Source organism: Protopterus annectens, chromosome 13.part0 (assembly GCF_019279795.1).
Source record: "Protopterus annectens isolate FY-2018-M chromosome 13.part0, PAN1.0, whole genome shotgun sequence".
NCBI classification, from domain to species: Eukaryota; Metazoa; Chordata; order Ceratodontiformes; family Protopteridae; genus Protopterus; species Protopterus annectens.
The window spans coordinates 1237893797-1237913349 of NC_056747.1; the positions used below are offsets into that span (position 1 = coordinate 1237893797).

A 19553-nucleotide genomic window follows, 5' to 3' on the forward strand; every position below is an offset into this window, starting at 1 on the left:
CTTACTGAGGTTGCCTCGTCGGCGCCTACCCCGGCACCGATGACTACGGCGCCATCTACTACCTCAGTTCTGATCAATTTGTCTGCCTCTGTCTCAGCACCAATGTCACCCACCTCAGCTCCAATGTCGGTTCCGACAACAACTTCGGAACCATTTTTGACATCGACCCCTGTTGTGACTTCGGCTCCGAGCATGTTCTCGGCTCCAACCATACCGCTGTTGCTTGTTTCTAAATTGGAATCGTCGGTGCCATTCTGTGATACACCACGGACCTGATACTAGTCGCCTGTGGATCCATTTGCCGGACAAGCCTGCAGCCCCTTTTAGACCGGCCTGAATCCCCCTCAGGGGCATCTGTGAGATCCACCAGGAGCCTTTCAGAATTGGATGTGGTGCGCCTTTTTGACCAGCTGCTGACCATCAGGGGAATTTCAAATTTGCCTAGACCCACTCCAGGCTTTGGGTCTATTACTCCAGCGACCCCTACATACTCTCCTCCCTTGGATCCCTTGGTTCCAAGGCTCATATATCCGACATTTTCCAGAAGACCCCCTTCCTCGGCACCGACAACGACAGTGTCTGAGGCCCCGAGGCCCCTTTGGGTGTTGGTTCCGTTGGAACCCACCCTCCCTCAATCTCTTGCTTGTGGGGGTGGAACATCTTGTTCAGGTTTCGATTCCAACTGTGTTGATGGTCCCGACTTCAGATCTGAGGGTGACTACCGCTCCGAGTTTGCTTGAAGCTTCGTCCTCGGGGGTGGACCATGTAGAGCAGGGTGTGACCCCGGTTCCGATTTTGTCTTCTTTGGTTCTGGGCTCCCACTCCTCTTCAGGCGGGCCCGCTTTCTGGGTGATGGAGAGGGTGCTTGCTTCTAGCAATCCTCTTATGTCAGTTATCCCCCAAGGTCCTTCTGTGCCGCAGCTGTCAAAGGCCACCCCCCCCCAGGACTCCGAGAGCACAAGGCCCAGGAAACCCCTGTCCAGGGTATTTCCCTTTCTGAGTCTTCTTCGGATGCTCCCACTGAAGAACCCCCTCGGAAACGGGCATGTAAGAGGAAACACCTGGACTCCCCAGAGGAGTCCCTCACGGAAAATACGGACTATGATGATGGGAAAGGATCCCCACGGTCACCCCCTGACGATGTCTTCTTCTGAGACATCATGGAAATCTTGAAACAGAGGGGTGACTGGAAGCCCTCCAGTCCTTCCTCTGAGGAATCCGCATTCCTGCAGGCCTTTCGCTCTTGGCCCTCTACTTCTTGGTTGATCCCCCCTGCCAATGTGTTGGTTAAGCTTATCATGCAGCAGGCATGGAAGAACCTGGACTACATTGAGGCCATCCCCAGGAGATCAGACAAGGTACTTTCCCCTCCAGAGGATCAACCCCATTGGTCTAGAGGTTTGCCAGTAGACGCTATGGTGGTGGCGGCAGCCACGAAAAAGGACCTTACGGAAGAGAATCCTGCTGTTTATTAGCCCATTAGAGAGTCCCAGGCAGTGGACAGGTTAGGGAATTGAGTTTTTGCATCAGCTACCTTTGCAGTTAGGTCTCTGAACTTTTTGGCACATTTTATGAGGCTCTAGAGAGATCTTATCCCTGAACTCTCCAGAACACTCGCGGGCCATGTATCGGATGAAGCACGAGATAAAGTTGCTTCCCAACTTGCCACCCTAGAGTCAATATCCAATTCATCCATGAGGTTGCTGTCACAAGCAACTGAAGTAGCAGCTAGAGCTGCGCGTGCATGCGTAGTCATGAGACGCCACGCCTGGATGTGCATTTGTGACCTCGCGGACTCCTTCAAGTCTTCCTTTTTAAATGCCCCTATCGAACCATCAGCTTTGTTCGGTGCTAAGGTCAAGGATACATTAGCCAGGTGCAAGCAGGATGGGAAGACCTTGTCTGCCATTGACCTACGCTTTTCCAAACCTCAGCATTCCTTCTCCAGGAATCAGAGGAGCGGGAAGATGTGGCACAAGAAGACTCAAGGTCCTTTCTGTGACGCACGTGGTGAGGACTCCTCCAGAGGCAGAGGGGGTTCCAATAATGGAAGACACCCCTTTCGGGGCAGAGGGGGTCCCTGGAACCAGGGCTCCAGAGATTCCTTATAGGGTAGACCATATCAGTGCTCCTGAAGCGTTGCCCGATTGCTTTCCTGTGGAAGCAGTCTGGGCACGTTTTTCTCTGCATCAAGCTTGTTGGCTCACTATTACAAACGATCAGTGGATGCAGCGAATCATTACCAGAGGCTACCATATTCCCCAAATATCTTATCCAAGACCTCCGAAATCCCTTCCCGATGTTCCACCCAGTCAAAGGGAGGAGACAGCTTCCAAAATACAAAAGCTATGTTAAAAACGAGCCATCCAACAGGTCCCCCGAGATCACTGCAGATCAGGGTTCTACTCAAAATTCTTTTTGGTGCCAAAGAAAACGGGACTGAAGGCCCATTCTGGATCTCAGCCAACTAAACAAATTGGTAGTTCAGACAAAATTCCATATGGTCACAATTCAAACCATCCTTCCCCTTCTGCGGGAGGGTGTGTGGATGTGCTCATTAGATCTCTGGGATGCGTATTATCATATCAAGATGGACAAGTGCTCCAGGAGCCTCCTTCACTTCTGGTTGGGAGCCAGTCACTACCAATTCAGAGCCCTGCCTTTTGGTCTCTCAACGGCCCCCAGAGTGTTCACGAAATGCCTTGCAGTGGTAAGAGCTCATCTGAGACTTCAGCGATTCTAGGTGTTTCCATACCTAGACGATTGGCTCCTCTCTGCCCCCACCAAGCGTCCACTGGTCAGGGCCCTCAGCTACACCCTGGTTCTAGTGGGAGTCACTGGGCATCACCATACATTGGGAGTAATCCAACCTTCAACCCTTACAACAACTGGAATTCATAGGGGCAATATTCAACATCCAGTCAAGCCTGATCTCAGTTCCTCTTCACAGGCTTCAGAGGATAAGGGCACAGGTTCAAGTGATACTCTGTAGAAAAAAGGTGTCGGCAAGGGAAGTTTTCCAAGCCTTGTGGTCTATGGCTGCAGCCATCCCTATTGTTCCCTTAGCCAGACTACACATGAGATTACTACAATGGTTCCTTCAGGCCCAGTGGATACCCAGTCTTCACCCCCTGAGCTCACAGATTCTCATCACCAACATTTGCAAACAAGATATCCTCCGGTGGGTGAGTACAGATGAAAATCTTTGGTGTCGCCCCTTCCATGCTCCACAGCCCAGCGCCATGGTGACCATGGATGCTTCCCTGATAGGGTGGGGGTGCCACTTCCAGGGAAAGTTGGTCCAAGGCATGTGGTCCGATGTAGAGGTCAACTTGCATATCAATGTCCTGGAGTTAAGAGCGGTGCTATTGGTGTTGCAAGCTTTTCATCCGCTCCCTCTGTCTGGAATGATTGCTGTCCAGTCGCAGGGACGTCGGGAGGCATACGCACTGTACTGAAATCAGTACAACTTATGTAGAAGGGGGGTAGCATTTTAAATGTTCACTTTTCTTTGTTTTCGCGCTTTACTGCACGATGACGTCAGCGCAGACAGTAGCTCCAGCCTCCGCACATGTATTTCCGGCCGACCAGCCAGTAGCGCATCAGGGCAGCCAGTCAGGAGCTCCGCACATGTATTTCCGGCCAACCGGCCAGTTCAAATGCTTTAGGAGGAAGCGTTAACTTCATGCTTTCCGAAGCGGATCCGTTATGGTGGTTTCACGAGTCACAACCAAGGGTGCCAGCTCAAATGCTTAGAAGGAATATAGATTGGAAATTAATAGAATAAGAAGGTGGCATCATAATGGGGATGTTACAAGTGCAAGACCTTTTTGCTGACAGGTATGTTTTAAGGTGGTTTTAAATTGCAGGCAAAATGAGATATTTCTAATGTTTGTTGGGAGAGAGTTTCACAATTTAGCAACATATACAAAGTATGAGTCACCACTAGGAGTTTTAGATTTTTGAGTAAGCATTAAGTGTTAGTTCAGTGAACTCACGTCTCTATGAGGTGAGCTCAATAACTGTCTGGTGGCACACCATCGGCCTGGGCTGTAGAGGATGCTGTGGGAGTGTAAGGTAATAGATTTAGTGGCTCGTGTGAGTTAAGGGACTGACAGTGATGTGTTCAGTTAATGTTATTTGCAAATGTCAAGTGATATCAGACAACCTCTCAAGTTTGGCTGAATGGACTACATGCTAGTCAAAACTGACAAGGCATACAGGAGATTAGGAAGTAGAGGTGCTTCAGCTGTGGTCTTTGTGCATGGTCTGATGTAAGAGGTTTGACTTCATAAAGAAGTCCTACTTTATGCTTGCTTTTGTGAAGAGCATAATGGATATACTGATCGAATCTTAATGTGTGGTCAGTAATTATACCCAGTAGTTTCATGTTTTGTACTAGTTCAAATCTAGTATTACTGACATATTTTTAAGTCATACTGGTTTCATTGGCGGATTGGAGGTGAAAATAATTTTCTTTGGACTTACATTTACTTTTTATTGCTGAAGCCATTTTTCAGTTTTTATAAAGGAATACTGTAGGCCATCTTGGTGCTGTGTGACTGAAGAGGCAGCGATACTAGTGTTGAATCACCTGCATTTTGCATTGTGTTTGATAGGAGAGGCTGCATGCATTTTAATTATAAATATATTAAAGAACAATGGTGCTAATATTAAACCTTGTGGCACACCTAATACTGTTTCCTGAGGTGCTGACAGCTTATCTGCCCAGGGTAACCAGTGTGTTGGGTGGTTAAAAATTGCAGATTTTTGCCTCATATTTGATCTAATCAATATCTGTATTGTATCTATGGCTTTTAAATATTGCAATGCTTGAAATTTGATGGTGCAGTGGTAGCAACGTAGCATTGATGCCTCACAGCTGTAGGTTCTTGGGTTTGGTTCTTGGCTGGGGTGCCTTCTTTGTGGGGGGGGTCTGTATCTTCTCCCTGTGTTTGTGTGGGTTTGCTTTTGTGTCCTCCCATGTTACAAAGACATGTCTGCATTATTTTTTCCTGGGCCTCTGCTGAGAATTGTGTTTTTTTTTTTTTGTTCCAAGTCAGACTGTCCTGTTTAACAAATTGGCAGGCATTTAAATTTCAGACTTCAGGTTTCTGAATATTTACTTCCTTATATATTTGATGGTGCAGTGGCAGTATTGTTGCCTCACAGCTGTAGGTTTTCTGGTTTGATTCTTGGCTGGGGTGCCTTCTGTGTAGAGTCTGCATCTTATCCCTGTGTTTGTGACATAGTAAAACAACTTTATATTCTAGCAATAAATATATACTAACACAACCTTTTTTATGGCAATTGTTTTAAGTTATGACTGAAATTTGTCCTTATTTTTGGGACTGTAATACCCTGTTATTGGCTTTGTCCAGGTTTTTTGTGCTAAGGTTGACCGCTATGGCAAGAACTGAATTCACTGAATATGTTTGAGGGCTGTATTCCCTCATTACTGGGTTTGTCCAGGTGTTTTGTGCTAAGAGGTTGACAGCTATGGTGAGAACTGAATTAATTAAATGATAGCCATTTAAGTTTCAGTCTTCCTCTTTCACAAAGCAGGTGATTTGGCATAGTGGTATGTTCTGACTGTTTTGCACAGTGACCTTGGCAGTAAAATGTATGATGGTAACACAGCATTTTATTCTAGCAGCTTTCCAAGATTATACAAGCAATGTTTAATGTGTTCTGTTTTTTGCCCTTTTGACCCACCCCAATAAATTTGGCTTTTTCCAGACTTCTTGTGCTGCAGAGTTGAGATGTAGTTGAGTATTGCGTAGATTTTACAAGGAACTGAGAGCTGCAGGGGAAGAGAAGTTTAGTGCTGATTATGCTAAGTCGGCTCACATTGCTAGTAGCACAAAATGTTGTGTACTTGCTTTTAATGCAGAAGGTTGTTGGTTCTACTCCCATAAGGGGTGAATGCTGCTTTACTGAAAGTTAAGACACTAACTATGAGCCTGTTATCAGTTTGCCATCCATTTCCTATTGCAATATTACTAGCTTATTAATATAATTTAGGCAATTTATTCCTCAGGGGCATCGGACACTATTTTTCAGTGAAGTCATGAAATATAAAGGTGATTGCTAGCAGCAACCTCTTCCTTAGTTTTAGATTTATTTAACGTGGAATTATTTAGATGACTTTTTTTACTACTTCAGAGATTGTGCATATTTACTGATAATGGTGGACTGTAGAAGTTTGACTAGACTTTTATGATGGAAATGTTCTGAATTGGGCAGTTTTGTTTCATTGTTTACTGGAAAAATGTTCAAAGCAATAGGAAGGTGTATCAAGCACATGTATGTTTCATATGCAAGGGGCTTATGATTTAAAAGCAGCCCAGAATTATCTGCCACGGGTAAAATATATTTTTCTTTGAATGTGGGTTTTAATGTTTCAATGAATGTGAGTTTCAAGGGCAGAGAAATTTTAATGCCAAGTTTGTTTAGCAGATGTCTTAGTGTTTGTGCTGTAAAATGCAAAATAAAACTTTCAAATGAAGTTCAAATCATCATAGAAGTAAATCAATATGCACACTAGTGTTTATGGTAAATGGAGTGAAATAGCAAAGTAATGGATCATTGGAATGGCTGCAGGGGGAGGCTCCATTCGACCATGGTTTTGTGAGGGGGGAAGGGCGGCAAACTTAGACAGCCCCAGCTGAACTATACCTCCCAACTGTCCAGATTTTCAAAGAATGAATAGATTTTTTGCTTATTTTTGGTTTGTTCCTCAATTTGTGGTTTTCTGGCAAATGATTTAGGAATTAAGTCACTAAATAATGACACTAGTTTCAGACTTTATAACCTTCAGAAAAATGCATGCTAAAATAAGACCTGTTCTATCAACTGTCCCAGTTTATACAAGAGCAATTTTTAGTACTGTTTAAATGTTCCCTCAATATATTTGGCCTTGTCCAGATTTATTGCATTAACAGGTTGAGGGGTACATGCAAATTGCTTTATAGAATTAGGCATAGCCAAACCTCAACTGTCCTTGATTTTAGCTCAAAATGTTGCTCTTCCCCTAATGATCCCTCCACAAAATAGCAATTCTGGAAGAAAACATAGAGCGTTTACTTTTATAAATAACTGTAATTATCAGTTATACATTACTTTTATTTCAGAAATGCATCAGCTGCTCTAAGTTAACTGTGCTCATATTAAAATGGTGTCCCTCCTTTGACAGGTTCCTAGCTGTATTGTCTGGCAATTTTTATATTTTTGCATCACATTTTTGGTCCGTTTTTCATAAAATTGCAGTTTTCTGGCAAATTAGTGGAAAATTGTTAAAGACTGAAGTTAGAAAATAATGCAGACATTTCAGTTTCAGATTTCATACCATTCAGAAAATTTGTACTGATGCAAGACCTACTACTATTATCTTTCTAAGTTTATAAGAGCAATATTTAAAAAAAAATGTCCTTATTTTTGGGCCTTTGCCTCAGTTGATTTATGAGTTTGTTGCTGTAAGAGGTTGAGAGGTGTGTGTGTGTGGTAGGTAGCATACCTCTCAACTGTCCAAATTTTGCAGAATGTCCAGATTTTTGCCCCATAGTTCTGTTCCTCATAAATTTTGTGATTTTCTAGAAAATCATTGAAGGCGGAAGTTGCTAAATGACAGACATTTGAGCTTCAGACTTCATGTCCTTTAGAAAAATTCATACTAGCACAAATCCTGTTCTAGCAACTTTCTAAGTTCACGAGAACATTATTTAACATCTGTCCCTGTATTTTAGGCTTTGTCCATATTTCTTGCACTAAGAGGTAGGTAGGGGTGTGTGTGTGTGTGAATGAAACATCCTAGTTAGTGGTAGCAGGTGGTTAGTAATTTACTCAAGCTCAAAACCTGTACCTTAGTTACAGAAAACAAAAGCATAAAGTCTCTACCCCAACTACCATGCTGCATTTTTCAAAGAACTGACATTTCAGGTTAATTTTCAATTCAAGGAACCGAGTTTGAGTGAATTTATATTATATTACTGAAGAGGCATTACAGCGAATGCCTCCATCGACACTAAAAGAGCGAACCGTGAATTACGAGAATGGCCGTAGCTTGGCTGGGGAGGGGGGTAGCAGTTTGAGAGCTGTCAGTACAAATTTGAAAATTCTAGCTACACCCCTGTCCAGTCGGACAACATGTCCATGGTCTGGTACATAAACAAACAGGGAGGGACCAAATCCTACCCCCTATGTCGTGAAGCCATGATAATCTGGCAGTGGGCGATAGCTTCCAACCACTTTCTGATCACAACGCATATCCCGGGGAGCTCCAACGTGATTGCGTACAGGCTGAGCAGATGCATTCTCCATCCTCACGAGTGGTCTCTCAACCCGAGTGTGGCGGCGGAAATTTTCAGCTGTTGGGTCCAGCCATGCTGCAACCTTTTCGCCTCCCCCTCAAACAGAAAATGCAGCAGCTACTTTGCCCTCTTTCCCCTCTCGGGGAGTAACCGAGAGACACTTTGAATCACGATTGGCCCACAGGTCTCCTTTATGCTTATCTTCTGATTCCTCTAATCCCCCTTGTTCTAAGGAAAGCTATTCGGTTGAGAAGAAAAGTTATCCTCATTGCCTCATTCTGGCCTCGTCAAGTGTGGTTTCCCTTCCTTCGACCTCATCTGTTACAACCTCCTTGGATCCTAGACACTCATCAGGACCTCATATCTCACCCACAAGGGCTGACTCCCCTGAATCTGTCCACTCTCAAGCTGACAGCTTGATTTCTCCACTTCCGTTAGTTGCCAGGCAGGAAACCCTCTCTTCACCCGTACGTGATATATTATCTTGGCCTCTCATAAACCATCCACCAGGAAACTTTACAGGGACAAATGGAAAAGATTCTCTATTTGGTCACATAATCAGAAGCTAGACCTGTTCTCAGCCCTCGTAGCCACTATTCTTCATTACCTGGCTGAACTGTTTGACAGTGGGGCCTCAGCTTCTACCATTCGAGTCCATCTAACAGCTGTTTCCAATTTCCATAATGGGTCAGATGGAGTCCCACTTATTTCCTCTCACCTTTGCAAGAATTTCCTCAAGGGTATTTTCCACAGCAGGCCTCCCATCAGGCAGTCGGTGGAGACATGGAATCTGTCCTGGGTTTTGCAGTCTCTTTCTTTGCCCCCTTTTGATCTGGCTGCGACGTGATCTAAAATTCTTGTCATGGAAATCTTTATTTCTGGTGGCTATAACCTCAGCCAGACGAATTTCTGAATTACAAGCATTATGTATCAAGAGCCCTTATCTGATCTTTTATAAGGACAGAGTATCACTTTGTACTAACCTGTCCTTTCTCCCCATAGTGGTTTCTGACTTTTTGATTAACCAGTCCATTGAGCTCCCTGTGTTCTTCCCAAATTACTCTAACAAGGGAGAATACTGCCCACATTCCTTGGATGTTCATAGACAATTACGTTTCTATCTGGACAGAACTAAATCCTTTTGCAAGTCGGACCAGCTTTTCATCTCCTTTGTGGGTCCTAGAATGGGAGGCACAGTATCGAAAGTTACTTTATCTAAATGGCTCAGGGATTGCATTGCCTTCACGTATTCAATTACGGAGGGATCTAAGCCTGGCCAAATCAAAGCTCACTCAACTAGGGCTGTTGCAACATCTGTTGCCTTCCACTCTAGGGCCACCATGGATGACATTTGTGGAGCTGCCATTTCAGCTAAGCCCCACACCTTTATCAAACATTACAAATTGGATCTGATCTCCAGGGGGAAGAGCGGCCTTTGGTTTAATGGTTCTCAGGAATGTTTTTCCGTAAGGGCCACCCAGGTTCTCCAAATAGCTGGGGACTCGGTCCCATCAGTGATGAATAGGAAGAAGATTAACAACTTCAGATAAAGAAGTTATGTCTTACCATAACGTTCCATCTGAGTTGTTGATCTTCTTCCAGTCATCACACCCTCCCACCGACCCCCTCCAAAGGTTCCTGGCGGATCTTCTGTGTCTTTGTGATATCTTAGGGTTTCTGCGCAGAGATGGCCTCTGACTTATTTCTTCTTCTGTATGTTGCATGCAAACTCGATCTGAGGTAACTGAGTAAAGGGCATTGTGGGTAGAAACTTAGCTCGAGAGTTTTTGGTGCATGCAAGCTTGGTATAAGGCCGACTCGGTTCGGACAGCTCGGAACTGAACCCATCAGTGATGACTGGAAGAAGATCAACAACTCAGATGGAAAGTTATGGTAAGACATAACTTCTTTTTTCATCACCAAAAGAACACCATCCCCACAGTGAAGCATGGTGGTGGCAGTATCATGCACTGGGCTTGCTTCTTTTCAGCTGGAACTGGGGCTTTAGTCAAGGTGGAGGGAATTATGGTCAGTTCCACATACCAGTCACTTTTAGCCTAAAACCTTCAGGCATCTGCTAGAAAACTGAAGATGAAGAGGAATTTCACCTTTCAGTATGACAATGATCCCAAGCATACATCCAAATCAACAAAAGAATGGTTTCACCAGAAGAAAATTAAAGTTTTGGAATGGCCCAAGCAGAGCCCAGATGTAAATCCAATAGAAAATCTGTGGGGTGACCTGAAGAGGGCTCTGCACAAGACATGCCTTCGCAATCTGATAGATTTGGAGCGCTTTTGCAAGGAAGAGTGGGCAAATACTGCCAAGTCAAGATGTGCTATGCTGACAGACTCCTAGCCAAGAAGACTTAATACTGTAATTAAATCAAAAGGTGCTTCAACATAGTATTAGTTTAAGGGTGCACACACTTATGCAACCATTTTTTATTTTTTATATTTTTTTCCCAAACTGATTTATTTGTTTTTCAGTTGAATTGTACAGGTTATAGGCCACATTAAAGGTGGGAAAAGTTTTGAAATTATTTATTGTGGTCTTATTTTTTTATATCACAAAAACCTGGCATTTTAACAAGGGTGTGTACACTTTTTATATCCACTGTATATAGCTCTATATATATATATATATATATATATATATATATATATATATATATATATATGTGTGTGTACATATTATATATATATATATATATATATATATACATATAAAATGTGTGTGTGTGTGTCTGTGCATGCGTGCGTGTGTGTGTGTGTGTGTGTGTATATATATATATATATATATATATATATCTATGTATATTATGTATAAGTTCATAGGTTGGTACTAGGCTATTGGCCCTAGGGCCTGTACAAGCCTAGCCATAACAATTCCCTGGATATTTCTTCCCACAATATTTACTTCCCTGGACCCCTGTCTAGCAGGGCGACTTGACGTGATCTCCAGGGTGAATTTCCTATCTCACATCCCATCATCAAGGTTCTTTTTGAAGAGGGCCAAGGAGGCGCTCTGCTTGACATGTATGGGCAGTCTATTCCAGAGTATGGGGAGTCTCTGGGTCAGGAACCTATCCCTCCAGCATGTTGTGTTCATTGTAATGACAAGGTTTAGATTCCTGGAGTGTGTGGCTCTGAGGGATTGGGATTTCTTTAAGTGGAGCATGTCCAACAGCTCAGGGTTTGACATGGCCATGTATGTTAAGCAGAGATCGCCTCTGAGTAGACGATATGCCACAGAGTATAGCTGCAGTTTTTTAGATGGTCAGCATAGAGCATCTGCTTTAGGCCTGTGATTCTTTTAGTGAGGTATTTCTGCAGCCTTTCCAGCTGTTGCAGATGTCTTGTGAGATACATACCAAATGGGGCACTGTACTCTGTAATGGGTCTATTAGGGATGAGTACAGTGGGACAATGACCTCCTTCTTTCTGGATGAAAAGCTCTTAGTGATGAGGTGTGCCACAGAAGAATTTCCTGACTGTTGTGGCGATGTGGTTATTGAAGGTGAGACCACTGTCCACCTGTGTCCCTAAGTCTCTCATCACACTTTCGGTGTTTAGTGTACTGCCACCTATGTGGTAATTCATGGGTACATGGTTTTTCCCAAAGGGGATAACTATACATTTCTTGGCATTAAGCTTGAGCCCACTGGCACCAAGCATCTGTTTCTGTAAGACCCTTTTGTAGAATATCTACATCATTTGGGGATTCAGTAATGGCTCCCAGTTTGCAGTCATCTGCGAACTTTGTTAGCCAGAGTCACTTAGTGTTGGCCTGTACTTCAGAGAAGTAGATGTCAAACAAGAGCGGTCCCAGGACTGAACTCTGAGGTACTCCACTTGTCTGGAGCTGGATTTGGAGTCGGCTACTTTCACAGTCTGGGTTCTATCAGTAAGCCAGATGGCAACCCATCGAGTAACGTAGGGATTTATGCCCAGCTTAGTAAGTTTATCTATGATTCCAGAGTGGTATGGTGTCAAAGGCCTTGGCGAGGTCCAGATAGGCTGTGTGTGTACACACACACACACACACACACACACACATATATATATATATATATATATATATATGTGTGTGTGTGTGTGTGTGTGTGTGTGTGTGTGTGTGTGTGTGTGTGTGTGTGATGTGTTTGTGTATATATATATATATATATATATATATATATATATATATATAAAGTGTATGTTTGTGTGTGTGTTTATGATTGTGTGTGTATATGTGTATGTGTGTATATATATGGATCCCTATCACAACACCGACACGCCACAAACCCGACACTCAAAACGACACCAAAACACCGAAAATGCACAAAACCGACAACTCACAAAACCGAACACCATAACACCGACACCCAAAACACTGACACACAAAACGTAAACTACACATAACACTCAACTATACATGCACTAACCCTAACCCAAACCCTAACCCTAAGGTCCGACACTACCGCACACTTACCCTACCCGCACCCTAACCCTAATTCACTTAACCCGCCACTAAACCTACACTGCGTCACTATCGCACACTTACCCTACCCGCACCCTAACCCACTTAACCCGCCACTACACCTAAAGTCCGTCACTACCGCACACTCACCTTTCCCGCACCCTAACCCTAAATCCCACACTGTCTCACACTTACCTGTCCGCTCCCTAATGCTAAATCCCTCACTATCGCACACTTACCTGTCCACTCCCTAACGCTAAATCCCTCACTAGCACACACTTACCTGTCCGCTCCCTAACGCTAAATCCCTCACTGGCACACACTTACCGACTCGCGCTCACACGTTGCCCATGTCGGTGTTTCGGCTGTCGGGATTTCACATTGTCGATCATCTGACTCGTCGGTCTTCTCGTGACGGTCTTCTTAGCGTCTGTGTTTCAGCGTGTCGATGAAGTCAAGGGGACCCATATATATATATATATATATATATATATATATATATTTGTGTGTGTGTGTGTGTGTGTATATATATATATATATATATATATATATATATATATATATATATATATATATGTGTGTGTGTGTGTGTGTGTGTGTGTGTGTGTGTGTTAGTGTTTAGGAGTGCTGCCACCCAACAGTGGCTACAAAGGTGCCATCTTTATTGCTAGTAAATCATGGAGTTGAATTTCTGATTCATTGTTTCCGAAACTAAGGGCTTTAGAAGGCAACTAATACTGTTTCACTAGTGTGGCATGAATGTCTGCAGACTCATAATCTCTTCCTTACAGAGCACAGGAGGACTAATTAAAGTTTTGTAAAATATTCCGTACTAAGTTTTATTCGGCAGTTATTCACATTTTATTTTTGACCCTACATCAGTTCCCAAATATTTATACGCTCCCTCTTGCTTAAGTTCTTTTATATCACATTCTTGTCCCAAACTGATGTTTTCTTGGTGATGCAGTTTTCCTGCTTTAAAGGTTTTTGCACATTCATCTAGACCAAATCACATACTTATATCATCTGAAAAAATGTTGACTACTTGCAGTTGTACTTTCAGTTCCTCATCTGATGAGCTGTACAGTTTTAAATCATCTACAAAGAGAAGATGATAAGTTTTTACACTTTGTTGCTTTCTGGGAGCCAAGTTATAGCCATGACCTAATCTGTTAAGCAGACAGTTTAATGGGCTAAGGGCAAGCCAAAAGAGCAGTGGTGACAGAGAGTCACCCTAAAATATCCCCCTTTGGATTTTTATCCCTGGAATAATCATTTGTCCTTTACCATGTCTTAACTGCAGTGCTTTGCCAATGTTTTACAGTCATTGCGATGTAGTTTATCAGTGTAGGGTGTATCTTATACATTTTTAACCACTCTTTTGTCCATGAATGTGGAATACTGTCAGATGATTTTTGTTGTCACTCCAGGCCTTTTTCTTAGATTCTTCCCCTTTTTACAGTTCTCCACTATGACTTTATTTAGCAACAAATGACTTTCTTTTATTGCCCTTTTGTTCTACTGCCGTAATTGAGTTTTCTTCTAAATGACTATAAACTCTATTGGCATCAATTTTGTCTATAGTTTATACGTTGTCAGAAGGCAAGTTATTGGTCTGTAATTTTTAGTGTAGCTTGCAGGTTCACTCTTAAGGAGGAGCTTTGTTTTGCCTGTAAGCCAGGTTGGTGTCTGTTCAGGGAGCACATATAAATAGTTCTTACTCATAGCTAAATCTTCATACAAATATGTTAATACTTTTAAGTTCACTGAAAAAGGCACAAAACACAACGAATAAATAAAAAAGATCCAACCACGAATGAAGGCAGAATGACCTTTATATACTATGTACAAGCGCTTTCATCTGGACAAGACTTCATCAGATACAAAAAACACAGGTGCTACAAAAAACTTATATAATGCCTCATGAAACAATCAATTAAACTTTTAAAGAAACACACACATAAAAGATATACATATGTAAAAATGTACTAATATAGAATGCTTTTAACCAAAAACATGGACATAAGTAAAAAACCAATTATTTCTACAATAAAATTCATGTTAAACCCTAGCTGCTTTGGCTAGTAAAACTGGTTTAATACTAATATATTCATTAAGACCAGGAGCAATATGTGCCCTCAGCCTAAATTGCCATTTAAGTTCTTTATTTAATAAAATATATTAGTATTAAACCGGTTTTACTAGCCAAAGCAGCTAGGGTTTCATGAGGCATTATATAAGTTTTTTGTAGCACCTGTGTTTTTTGTATCTGATGAAGTCTTGTCCAGACGAAAGCGCTTGTACATAGTATATAAAGGTCATTCTGCCTTCATTCGTGGTTGGATCTTTTTTATTTATGTTAATACTTTCAGCCAGAAGTTAGGTACTGTATCTGGCCCTGGGGTTTTCCAATTAGATGGCTTTTCTTAACTTCGTTTCAATCTCTCTGGGTGTTACTTCATCCCATTTCATATCCTGGACCTTTAAACTTCTTATTCTTTCTTTTACTTCTTCTATCCGTTTATCATTGTTGTTATGTTCCACAGGATCTTCATAGATACTTCTCCAAAATGTATCCACTTCCTTTTTTTGTGGCGGTCTTTCAATTCCTTTTACCGTGTTTCCCACTACTCTTTAAAACTTTTTTGGGTCATCAGTAAATTACTTATTTTGTACTTTTCCTTTATATTTATGTGTGTATCTTCTACGTTTTTCTACCTGTGCTGATATTTTTAGTTTATTATATGTGATAGTGCACGATAAATCCTGAGCTGTTATAATACTGTGCATTGCTTTTGTCACGTCTGTCTTTCTGAGTATTTTTGTTGATCTGTTCCCTCTTCTATACTCTTCTAACAGTGACGCATCTTGCCTCACTTGCTTTATAGTTTTCACTGTTCGATACTTCCATGATGGTATTCGATTTCTCCCTTTCCTTTCCCTTACTACCTGTGTTCTTGTGGTAGAATTTTATCTGTTATTAATTTAGCTGCACAATGTGTCCACGGTGGTGCAGCGGTTAGCGTTGCCGCCTCACAGCAAGAGGTTCTCTGGTTCGATTCTCAGCTGGGGTGCCTTCTGTGCGGAGTCTGCATGTCCTCCCTGTGGCCACGTGGTTTCCCCGGGTGCTCCGGTTTCCTCCCACATCCCAAAGACATGCAGTAGGTGGATTGGACACTCTAAATTGGCCCTAGGTGTGAGTGTGTGCGTGTGTTCCTTCTGTGGAAGGTTGAGCGCCGGGCTGGCAACTCGACACCGTAAAACTCTACTGCCAATCATGAGTGGACATATGATCCGCTGTGGCGACCCCTAACTGGGAAAAAGCCGAAAGAAGAAGAAGATTAATTTAGCTGCACAATAATATATCCTGTTTACTTCTGTAATATCACATGGATCTCTGTGGACAGTCCTAAGTACTGTGTTCATTTGTCAAGCGGGAATTGAAATCAAGCCAGAAATAAATAAAACTAAGGCAGCAACTGAATGTGCCAAAAAAACAAAAGAAAGAACATAAGGTGAAGGATCAGATGAGAAGGCAAGAAATGTGGAAAATGCATAAATATAGTTGTAAGTATAGAAAACTCCTGGAAGAACCTCATGTTGATCAGGATTGAACACAGAAATTGTTAAGGAGAGGTGAATTCAAACCAAAAGATGATTAGCGGCCCAAGATAGTGGGCTACATACACATTGGTTTACAAAGTCCATTGAACATGTGGGAGAAACAGACAAATGTAGGTTTTGTAAAACAGAATTGGAAACAGTTGCACACCTTGTTACTGGTTGTGATATACTAATGGCAAAAGAACTGTATACTGAAAGGCATAATAATGTGGCAAGATTGCTGTAGTGGAGATTGTGCAAACATTATAATACTGAAGTAGCTGAAAAACACTGGAAACATGAGCCACAAAGCATCTCAGAAAATGATGAAGTTTATATCACATGGGATCACCCATTACCAACAGTTCAAAAGACAGATGCAAGAAAACCAGATATAGTGGTCCATGAAAAGAAGACAAAAGTAGCATTGATCATTGAAATCACCACACCCAGTGACTACAGTGTCTTGCATACAGAGAGACGCAAAGTCATAAAATATCAGGATTTGCAGGCAGAAATGGGAGCAATGTGAAAGAAAGATATCCAGATAGTTCCTAAAGGAGTAGGAGCAACAAAAATAATCTATACTCTTATTTAGATGAGTTACCGATACATGCAACGCCATACGAATTGCAAAAGGAGTCATTACTGGGCACATTGCAGGTGCTGCGAAGAGCACTTCTGGCTGACATCAAAGATTGAAACAATACTAATTTTATGAACTTTAATCATGTTTTGACTTAGGAATGGGTCCATTCCCGTCATGGCATTAGAAACCCAAAATATTTGGAGAAATTAAAGAAGCACATAGTTAGATAGATGTTCTAGAACAGTCTTCTGTAAATCATAGCCAGCTATGACTGGACTAAAGTAGTACTGCCGACATGCACAGGCAGACACAGAGACAGACACACACACAAACACACACTCACTATATACCTGAAGATTACAGGTGAGCCTCCCCAGTCTGTAGCTTAACTACAGAACTTATACAATTATTTGGTTCTCTTAGTACAAAACAACAAGAGACTGCCTTCATCTTGACATGGTTGTGATTTTTTTTTTTTTTGTTCTTTGAACCATAAGCTATAATACCCGACTAAAACAAATGTGGTGATTTATGAGGGAAGGAAGGCTTACCTTTATTATGTAGTTATTGCCTTCTTCCACTTCAGGCAAAACCCACATTGTGGTGGTTGTAGAAAAGGAGGGTAGAATGAATCATACTTTCCTTTATTTACAAATTCTTGTAGTAATATATCATAGACACTGTTTGATTCTGGTCTGTTACTCTCTGGTTTTAATGTTGTCATGTATAAGAGTTTGTTGTAAGTTTAAATGTAAGAAGCAAACCTGTTTTATGATTTGAATCTTGTACTCTTATAGACAATAACCTGCTTTTCAGGTTCCATTTCCAGAATGCCACACTTTCTTTTTTTGTATATGCATTTGCCAGCATGTGACACCTAAACACACACACGTGTGTGTGTTTCTTTTTTTCCCTTGTCTCCACATAGTGTTGGGGTGTCATATCAACTGTCACCATTTCTCACAACTCAGAGCCAGTCACATTCCTTTAAGTAGCAGTCATGTTCTCCTGTCTCAGGTCTTCTCACACAATCCAACCATCTCTTGGCTGAACATCCACATTTATTCTTGCTTTCTTCCTGTCTCCCAAATCTTCCTTACTAAATTGTCTTCTGCTTTCCAGCATGTGACCAAAGCATTGTAATCTCTTTGACTTATTTTTGGGGTTACATTGGATTCTACTTTGATGCCCTCATTTCTTTCTGTGCATTCTATCACCTATCTCAGACACTTCATTTCCATCAAGTCTGGCTTCCTCAGCTTGTCTGCCTTTACTCTACAGGTTTGTATACCATACAGCAGTACTGGTCTCAGTACTGTTTTGTACACCTTATTTTTCACTTTCTTTGGCATTTTTCCGTCATGCACTACCTCTGGCACTCTGTGACAATTGGCCACAGCCCCTTCTGATTCTCATCCACCCCTCCCAGATACTTCAAGCTGTTAACCTGTTCCACTGTTTTGCATTCTATTCCTGTTTTCAGCTTCGTTTGATTTCCCCTATTAGCTGCTGTTGCATATCTTTACTCATCACTGATATCTTTACACATTTTCGTTTCATGGGTCTTCAGTTCTGTACTCCATTCTGCTCTTTTGCTGAAGTTCTTGTTCAGAGTGTGTCTGTAATGCCACATTATCTGCATGCAGCAGCTTTGTTGATCTGTCCCCTCTGATCTGTTTGCTGATGTTGTCGATCGACAGTATGAAAAGCAGTGGGCTCAAAATTGAACATTAATTCACACCCACTCCAACTAGGAACCCTTCTATGAGTCTGAGCACTGTTCGTATTTGTCATTGTTTGTTTGTATGTAGCTTGCAATAATTCTACCAATGTGGCTGGGACTTCAAACCATCGAAGGACTGCCCAAATCATCTTTCTTGGGAATTTGTCAAATGCTTTCTCCAAGTTTAGGAATTCAAAGTTGGAGTTCTGGACTTGGAGAAAGCATATGACAAGATCCCAAGATGTTTGGGCAGTCCTTTGGCAGTGGCTGCAGTATTTCTTTTACACTACTTAATCTTTTAGAAAATGCTCAAGAACCTAAGGATACTTGTAGGCTGCTAGAGTTGTGACATTCCACAGCTATTAGATGTGAATGACTTACAATGAAGTGCAAAGGTTCATAGGCAATTACTAGGCCAGCTGCCTTTTCAGACCATTTTAAGCCAAGCCTGTTTCTCTTCAAAGTCAAGAATCAAGCAACGTACTTTGAGTTTGTGAGGTAAGTACCTTAAACATTATGCCAACCCCTTTAGAACCAGAACTAGATCACTGGCCCCCTTGGCAGTCCCAGACTAGTGTCTCCCTCAGTCCAAAGTTTAGGATTGAAAAAAGGACTTTCTGAAGTTGAAGATCAAAGCTAATCGCCAAAAATGGTTCTGAACTGCAGCAAGGTGCTGGCACACTGATTTTCTATTTTTCTTGGAAAAATGCCAGATAATTGTGAGTTTGAACTGTCTGGGTAATAGAAAGCATAGGATCTTCATGGAATTTGGCAGTTTAGGCCAGAGAACTCATTCACCACTTCCTGTATTTCTTCTCACATTTACTAGTATAATACTAAGATAATTATCAGTTTGCTTCATTCAGTG

At 42.0% G+C, this 19553-nt stretch overlaps 1 protein-coding gene across 1 annotated transcript in view; it reads left to right on the forward strand.

The window, feature by feature from the left end:
* Positions 1 to 19553, forward strand: part of FAM171A2 (family with sequence similarity 171 member A2) — a 1068017-nt gene that overhangs the window by 571564 nt on the left and 476900 nt on the right. The window lies entirely within an intron of this gene.